General features: G+C 36.7%; 1 pseudogene; it reads left to right on the top strand.

Moving 5' to 3' along the window:
* Positions 1–5,325: 5,325 nt before the first annotated feature.
* LOC117875640 lies at positions 5,326–7,091 on the top strand (annotated as a pseudogene).
* The last annotated feature ends 1,291 nt before the right edge of the window (positions 7,092–8,382 follow it).

The raw sequence follows: 8,382 nt of genomic DNA, 5'->3' as shown, positions 1-8,382 counted from the left end.
GCGGAACTCCTGCTCGCCGAGAGGAGGAAGCGCTGTCGACAGGGTAGCTTGCCTGCACTGTGTGGACTCACAGTAAGTAAACTTAGTTCGATCTAGGAAACATCAACTTCAGCTACGCTATTCTCGTAGCTGAAGTTGCGTTTCCTAGATCGATCCCCCGCCCCACTGTGGACCAAGCCTTAGACTAAGTACTACTGCAAATATAGACAAGTTGAACACAGTGATGGTTTGGAGATCCAAAGATGATTAGTAGTTTTTTTTTTTTCTTAAACAGAAAATGATAAAGGTAACATAATTACAACCTTTTTTTGTTGGAAATAAACCTTAAAAATCATGGGCAAATCTCAATGGACCTGTGTATATTTGCACTAACTGAGGATCTGGCTCTATGAAAAGTGTGAAATCCACACTGGATTCATCTGCTTCCTTTACATATCCCCAAATATGAATGTTGTCTAGTCAACTTGCTTCTCAGCTGGATCCAGTTACAAGCGTTTGGCAGTAGTTATTTTTCTCTTAAAGGGTCATCTCCTGAGGCTCTTCCTACACCTGGTCAAATTATTTGTTGTAAACAATTTATTCTTTTCATTTAGCCCTTTTTATGCCTGTAAATTCCCAAATGTTTTTGCTGAATTTACTAATCTCCTGTTAGCTGTCAACCATCTAGCCACAGGGCCATGTACTTGAATCTAGTGTCCTAAAAGAAGTGGGCTGTAGTCCACGAAAGCTTATGCTCTAATAAATTTGTTAGTCTCTAAGGTGCCACAAGTACTCCTGTTCTTCTTTTTGTCCTAAAAATGTTTGTCTTTTTGTAGAAAACATCAAACCTCTGTTGAGTTACTTTCAATAGTTGAAATAAAGATTATGATGGAATCTGATCCAGCTATTTTAGGTAATATAGTTAAAGTTTTAGTTTTTCTTCCAACTATGCTTTTTTCATTTTAAAAAGTGATGAAGAGTTTTCTTTCTTCTTGCACCATTTGTTCTAATTTTCAAACCATGTAGACTAGGTTTGATCAAGACTACGTACTTTTAAAGAAAAGCTCTTGGTGCATCTCACCAAGCACCATCTTGTCTCACAAATACTACAGTTTCAAAAGGGCATATTAATACAAAGAAGAAAACTCACACAGAGGAACTGTGAAGATCAATATGATTAGTAACCTAAGAATTCTCATACCTGATGAGACGGTTTGTCCAGCAAGTCTGGCATTCTGCTTTCAACAATGGCCAATACCTAATGGTTCAAAAGACAGGCCAAAAAAACAATAATTCATTTAACCAATTGAAGAGTGATTGAAAATAATGAAAGCCTAAGACTCCAAATATCATTGGCTCTTTATTACCCTCCTAGCACCATCAGCCTGCAGATTCCCATTTTTTGCTTGTAGGTGAATCTCCGATTAAAGAGCTCCTTTTGAAATGCAGGCATATCTCTAAACCTGTGATTTTTTCCAAGATCCCTCTCCCTTACATATCTTAGTTCATGGGACTCCATTAGTGAAACGATATTATTGAAGTGGATTGGACACAAAAGAACAATACAGCTTGTAGTTTTTATTTGATTCCTGTAGGGACATAGTTCCTTTCTAGTTTAGTGGGCAACAGTTCTCACTAAAAGTTAATTTTAGTATATATAATTCCTCATATTGGAAAGATATTTGTCCCCCAAGTCCCATATTTAAGAAATGTGACTAGGAGGATCTGTCTTCTTCTAGACCAGTGGTTCTAAAACTGTGGGTTGGGACCCCAAAGTGGGGTGCCAGAGCTGGCAACTTGCTGGGGCCTGGGGTGGAAGCCAAAGCATGAGCCCCACTGCCTGGGACCAAATGTGAAGCCTGAGGGCTTCAGCCCTGGACGGTGATCTCAGGTTACTGGCCCCCTGCCTGGAGCTAAAGGAGCCCTTGGGCTTTGGCTTCCTTCCCCCCCCCCAACCGCTGCCCAGGGCGGTGGGGCTTGGGTGGGTTCAGGCTTTGGGGTTGTGTAGTAATTTTTGTTGTCATTGTTGCAATGAAGTTTGTGAACCCCTGTTCGAGACATATAAAGCTCTTGGGCATAATTTCCATCATATTCCCAAGAGTATGACATTTTCCATTCTGGAATGAGTTCTTAAGTTTTTAAATAAATGTTGGATAGGTTTTAGAATTTTTTTCTCTTATAAAGCTTTCCAAATCATTATTACTTCTATTGATCCTTTGTCTTGTTCAATTGATATGCACATTTTCAGCAAAACATTAACCAGTCTAAGTTTGAATACCAAAATGGAGATATTTGTACCTAAACAGCCCATTATATGTTATAAAAGATATTCTAAATTGGTTTATGTGATAAATTCAATCTGGGGAAAGAATCTGATTGGGTTTGCTAAATAATGTTGCTTAGTTGATTGTTGTGGTGTTTAACATCATTTTTGTGGTTAGAATATCTCTCATCTATGTCTTCATTAGTTCCCCTAATATTAATGTATATATGCACAGCCCAAATTTTTTATAAATGACTACTCAGGAGGGAGTATCTTTCAACAGACTCTATGATGCACTTTTTTCCCTTTGTGAGTTTATCCTCACCCACATTCCTTGCATTAAGAGGGAGTCTGGGCATAGCTTGTGCAACTGATCCCATACAAGTGTTGGGATATATCTCTAGCTGATGTGTTGATATTTCAAACCCAGCAAAACATTCTTTCTATTTAGGTTTTAAAATTGCTATTTTTTGTGCTAACATAAAATGCCTGAGTCCTGGTACAAAGGACTTCTAGGCAAACAATAGTATTCCTGGTCAGCTACATATTCCGGCATCCTGGTCAGCTACATCTGTTGCTCTTGTATTAGGAATTCCTGCCTTTTTTTTTTGTTTAAGATATGCTGAAAGTGGCCTTCTATTATGTGTTTTTTTAAAACTTACTACAGTTTATAAAGTGTGTTTATATGTCTTTTAAGCCACATTCAAAAGATATTCTATCTTGACTGCAGCAATGTCAAAACCACTTGGTTAAGCCCATGATAACATGTATTATAGTTCATCTAGCCTGCCAATCAGTAAGCAAGCTGAGAGACTTGCCATTAATCTAAATCTGCATTCTTCCAGCATTGCTATCATCTTCTGCTGTGAAACCCTAACACTCATTGTTGTGCGGTATTAACTTCCCTTCCTGATTCTATTGTTTGGGAGGTCTTTGTCTACTCATCTTTAGTCTTATGCTGACTATAAAATGTCCAGTCCTCTTACATTGCTGCATTCTTGGGCATTGTGCCCTCTTTTCCCCATCCTGATAAAATGAGGGTGTTTGTCTGTTCCGCTATGTGGTGACCTAACTTCACTTTTAGTTTATATTAATAACCTTGCTGCTGTTTCAGAGAATAGACAGCACCAGATATTGTTCTTGTTGCAGATTTCATCTAAGCCTCAATTTTAGATTTCCTTGCAATCATCTACACTTTCCATGATGATGACAACAAATTATCTGCAACCTCATCTCTGTCTATATATCAATTCTGACATCTCCATATTCACACATTTGTACAAGGCCAGTTTCAGTGCATTGCATATCATTGAAGCAATAACTATGAAAAAGCCATTTTTCCCTATGTGTCTTAGAAAGACTAGTCTGAACCCTGAATCTACAAAGGTTTCCATTGATGGTAAATTAACTGACAAACATCTTCAGGGCCAAAATGGTACCATTCCTCTAATACTGTGGTTAGCACAAACACAGGAACTCAAACACCCTTTCTGTCCACATCAAACTAGTTTCCAGTCTTCTTGTTTACTAGTAAAGTATGTCCTTCTAAGAGTTCTTCATACAATTCACTGTATAGTGCAGATATTTGTTTCTGACGAACAAAATAATTTATGTTTCTTTCTTCCTTTGTAAATTGTGGTCATGTTGGCACTCTATTATCGTGGTTTTATCCCACTATCCTGGTGCCTTTCAAAAGAATGCTGAATACATTTCACAAATTGTTGGGCATAGCACCATCCAGTAAATAACCCACATTTAAAATTGTAGATCTCATTCTTGGTTCCATAATATTCTCTTTGGATGCAGTACACAGCCTACAACTGCACTGGTCTCTTCTGCAGCAGTATTGCACTGTTCAAACTCAGATTGTCTAATTTGCCATCCATTTTTCACCACTGGGTCTAGTTCAGCATAGCTATTCCCAAGTTTCTCCTTACCCTTGAGTCTGTTAGTTTCAGATTACTTCCCCCCACATATGTGTTTGCATGTTTTGAAGATGAGTGTCATTGATATTTTCATTGCTGTACCCTGTAAATGGTAAATTATTCCACTGCTTCTCAGAACATTTGAAATGTGAGGTTTTGTAAATCTGGCCAAGTTGGAGGCTGCCCAAAACTCTTGTTTTGGAAGTGTCTTGATGCTTTCACAATATTTCCCTACTGTTCAGATGTGTGTTTAGTATCATAAGCAATTACTGATTTTTGATTGCTTATGTATAGGTGTAAAATTCTATCTGCAATGAGGTACAGAATTCCCAAGATTGGTTCATCTAAAGCTATGAAGGATTCGTTGCAGTTTATTTATTTAGCCTGGCTTTTGTTAAATCTTCATTATATTTCTTTGTTCAGGCTATTTACCTTCAGGCATTCAACTGACCCTTTAAGGGTCTGGGGCAAGAGATCCAATCAAATATAAATTATTTGCATAAATATTTATATTTGCAAAACTTACAGCATTTATATTATAAATCAGCCTAACTTTATCTGATATACAGTCTAATAATCATTAATTGGCTTTTTGGGGGGGGAGTCATGATGACAAAGCAGTGTGACGCTGTATAAAGGAATGACAACCAGGTATATACTGCAGTGTTTCCCAAACTGTGTTCCGCCCGATGTGAATAAGTGTTCCATGAAAGAATCATAATTTAGAAAAAGGGTCTTTAATTTTTTTTTTATTTTAAATTTGGCATATTTGAAGTGTAGTTTACAACTCTTTTTGAATGACTAATTTAACATAAAACTTTTTCCAGTTGATGATAGCTCTCATATTGAATATCATGGCATAAAGAGACTGTGGCACGCAAGCATGTTGATGTCTACCCTTTTTGGGCATGTTTCAGTTAGTGACGTCGTACCCCTTCCGCTTGAGGCTGCGCGAACTGCAGTGGTATGCACACACCATTCTCTTTATGCCATGTTGAATATAACATATTCACTCAACACGTTCAAACCTGTGGGTCTTTACTGTGTGTGTGATAAGCACAACTAAACTAGTTTCGCTCGAAACAATATAAATGTTTGTGACAAACAAAATTTGACAAAAATCAGTATTTCTAGATATTGTTACTAAACCTTATCACCATGGATTTGTGGCTAAAAGAAGGAACTTTGAAATGAAAAGCAAGTTCTTCTGGTACTCCAACTGTGGCTGAAATAAATGAGCAAAATATTGTGACACTTCAAAGTGAGGATGAACAATCACAGTCTTTTGTTGCCAAAAAATCTGTTAGTACTAGTGAGTTATTCAAGGTGAAAGAATTTCCCCAAAGTATATAAAAAAACAAGAAGCAGGTGTTAAAAGACCGAAATGAAAGTATGACGAAAGTTATTTGTCTTTTGGTTTTACATGTGTTGGAAATAAAGATGTTCTTGATGCGCAGTGCGTCGTGTGCAACAAAATACTAGCAAACAGTTCATTGGCTCCTGCTAAACTTCGTAGGCATTTGGAAACAAAGCATGCTGAATACAAAGACAAAGATATAATTTTTTTCAAGAGGAAGCGTGACTCACTTGGAAATTGTAAACTTTTGATGATTAAAACATACAACAAAAGTGCAACAGAGGCATCTTATCGAGTAAGATACCATATAGTGCTTGCCAGAGAAGCTCTAGGACTTGATGTGCTACTAGTATTTGTCTGATATAGATTTAATAATATTATTGAAGAGGACCTGCTCTTAGGTGAATCTCTGCAAAGCAACACAACTGGAGAAGAAATATTCAACTGCATCAACAATTTTATCAGAAAGCATGAAATTAGTTGGGGAAAATGTATTGATGTATGTACTGACGGTGCTTGGGCAATGATTGGGAAGATGAAGGGAGCTGTAATGCGAATCATAAGTGTGGCACCAGAAAGCACTAAGCCATTGTGTTCTACACAGACAAGCACTCGCAGTTAAAAAAATACCATCATATCTGAAAATTGTGCTCGATGAAGCAGTACAAATCATCAATTTTGTCAAATCTCGACCACTTCAATCCAGGTTATTTAAAATTTTGTGTGAGGAAATGGGTAGTCAGTTTAAAGTGCTTCTTTTACATACAGAACTGAGGTGGGTATCCAGAGGAAAAGTGCTTGTGAGGCTTTTTGAGCTTTGTAGTGAACTACTGGTATTCTTCACTTCAGATAATTCAGGATGAAAATTTAATGACTGTCTGACAAATTCCTCATGGCTAATGAGACTTGAGTATCTTGCAGATATTTTTGCAAAATTAAATGAAATTAATCTGTTGCTGCAAGGAAAGTATGTGACCATTTTTACTAAAAATGGATAAAATTTCATAATTAAAAAAGAAACTGAAATTCTGGGCATCTTCTGTAGAAAAGAAGAACTTCAACTGCTTCCCTACAGTACATGAATTTCTGACTGAAGTAAATTCTACAATCCATGAAGAAGTTTCCAGCACCATTTTACAGCACTTGTGACTTGCAGGTCTCTTTATTAGAATATTTTCCTACAACTACTGATGATAATGCTTGGGTTCGAAATCCATTTGTAATTACAGCCAAACCAGTCGGCTTTACTGCACACGATTATGAAAGCCTAATTGACTTAATTTCTGACTCTGATTTGAAACAAAAGTTTAAGGATCTTCTGCTGAATAATTTTTGGAGAAGTCTAATAGAAGAGTACCCTAATGTGGCTAAACGTGTAGTTCCAGTGTTCCTTCCTTTTGCTACAACTTATTTGTGTGAGATGGGATCTTCGTATTATACTGCAACAAAAACCAAATATAGGAATAGACTTGATGCTGTGCCTGACATGAGGATTCAACTTTCCAGCATTATTCCAAATATTAAGCGAATTTGTGATAGAAAAACACAGAAACACCAATCCCATTAAATCCAAATTTTTATTTCTGTTTCTAAAAAGAGATTTTCCTAGTAAAAATCTCATTTGTTTGGTGTTTGTGTATATATAAAAACAATATTTTAAAGTAGAACACTTTTTAATTTTGACTCTTGCACTTGATTTTTGTACTGCTTTAAATGCTCTTTCCAATTAGAAATTGTTAGTTCAAGTTATTTTAAATTTGTATTTTTGCTTTGTTTTATAAAATAATATATTTGAGCATAAATAACACAATTTTTTATTTGAAAACCAAATGACTACAGAATAATATTATAAGTGTTCCATAATAGGCTAAAAAGTGTTCCGTGGCCAAAAAAGTTTGGGAAACACTGTACTAATGTATCATCACCACTGTATCACTCCTATTACAATCATAATGTATCACCAGTGTTACACAATTGCACTAATACAATGCAACTTTGTATCTACGGCTATGAAGATTGACTGTATAGTTGTATATCAAACATGTTTTCTTGGGTGATGCCCCAAGAAAGATTTAGATGAGCTATCCCATTGATTGGTCATCTGTGTTTTAATGTGCCAGTGAAGAGACTTAACTCACCCAGTGGGCCCTTCCTGGAGATGTTTCAGAAAGCACTGAGAAGCAATGGCTGCCTTGAGAGTCAGCATAGGATGTAAGGACATGTGATGAGGACATGTGACCTAAAACTCTATTTTTCACCAGTAACTTTCCATGCTCATGTGACCCTGCACTTCATATTAGCCAGTAACTTTCCATGCACATGGGCTGAGCTATAAATTGCAAGCTGTGATATCACTGCTTTGTCTTCCATTCTGCTCCACATCTCTGGATATCATTTCTAACAAACAGCTTTAAACAAGGGACTGAATGACCCCCAATCTGCTTGGGTAAACCAGAGACTTTTTACAAGATAGCAAATTTACATCACTGCTATGATCCTGACCTGCATCCCTGAAAATCAATTGTAATATATATGATTCCTTAACAATTTAATAATTCTTTTCAGGTTATCAAACCTGTAATTTTCAATTACTAAATAATTGGTTATAAGCATGTTTTTTGGGTAAAATCTGAGTTATATATTGACCTGGTGAGGTGGCTGATCCTTTGGGATTAGAAGAACTGTGTGTGATGAATCTGGTTTTTGGTAACCACTCACCATAAACTCCATGTGTGGGTGGTGAACCAATGGCTGGAATGCCTAAGGAGACAGCATTTTTGGCTTCTTGTTAACCAGTGTGGTGAGACAGAAGTCCACTTTTGTTATTGGTTTGGTAAACGCTAATGATAGAATAACCA

The sequence above is a fragment of the Trachemys scripta genome, chromosome 3 (assembly GCF_013100865.1).
Source record: "Trachemys scripta elegans isolate TJP31775 chromosome 3, CAS_Tse_1.0, whole genome shotgun sequence".
Classification (NCBI taxonomy): Eukaryota; Metazoa; Chordata; order Testudines; family Emydidae; genus Trachemys; species Trachemys scripta.
Note: the sequence above shows the minus strand (reverse complement) of the source record. Positions and strands in the feature narration are given on the sequence as shown.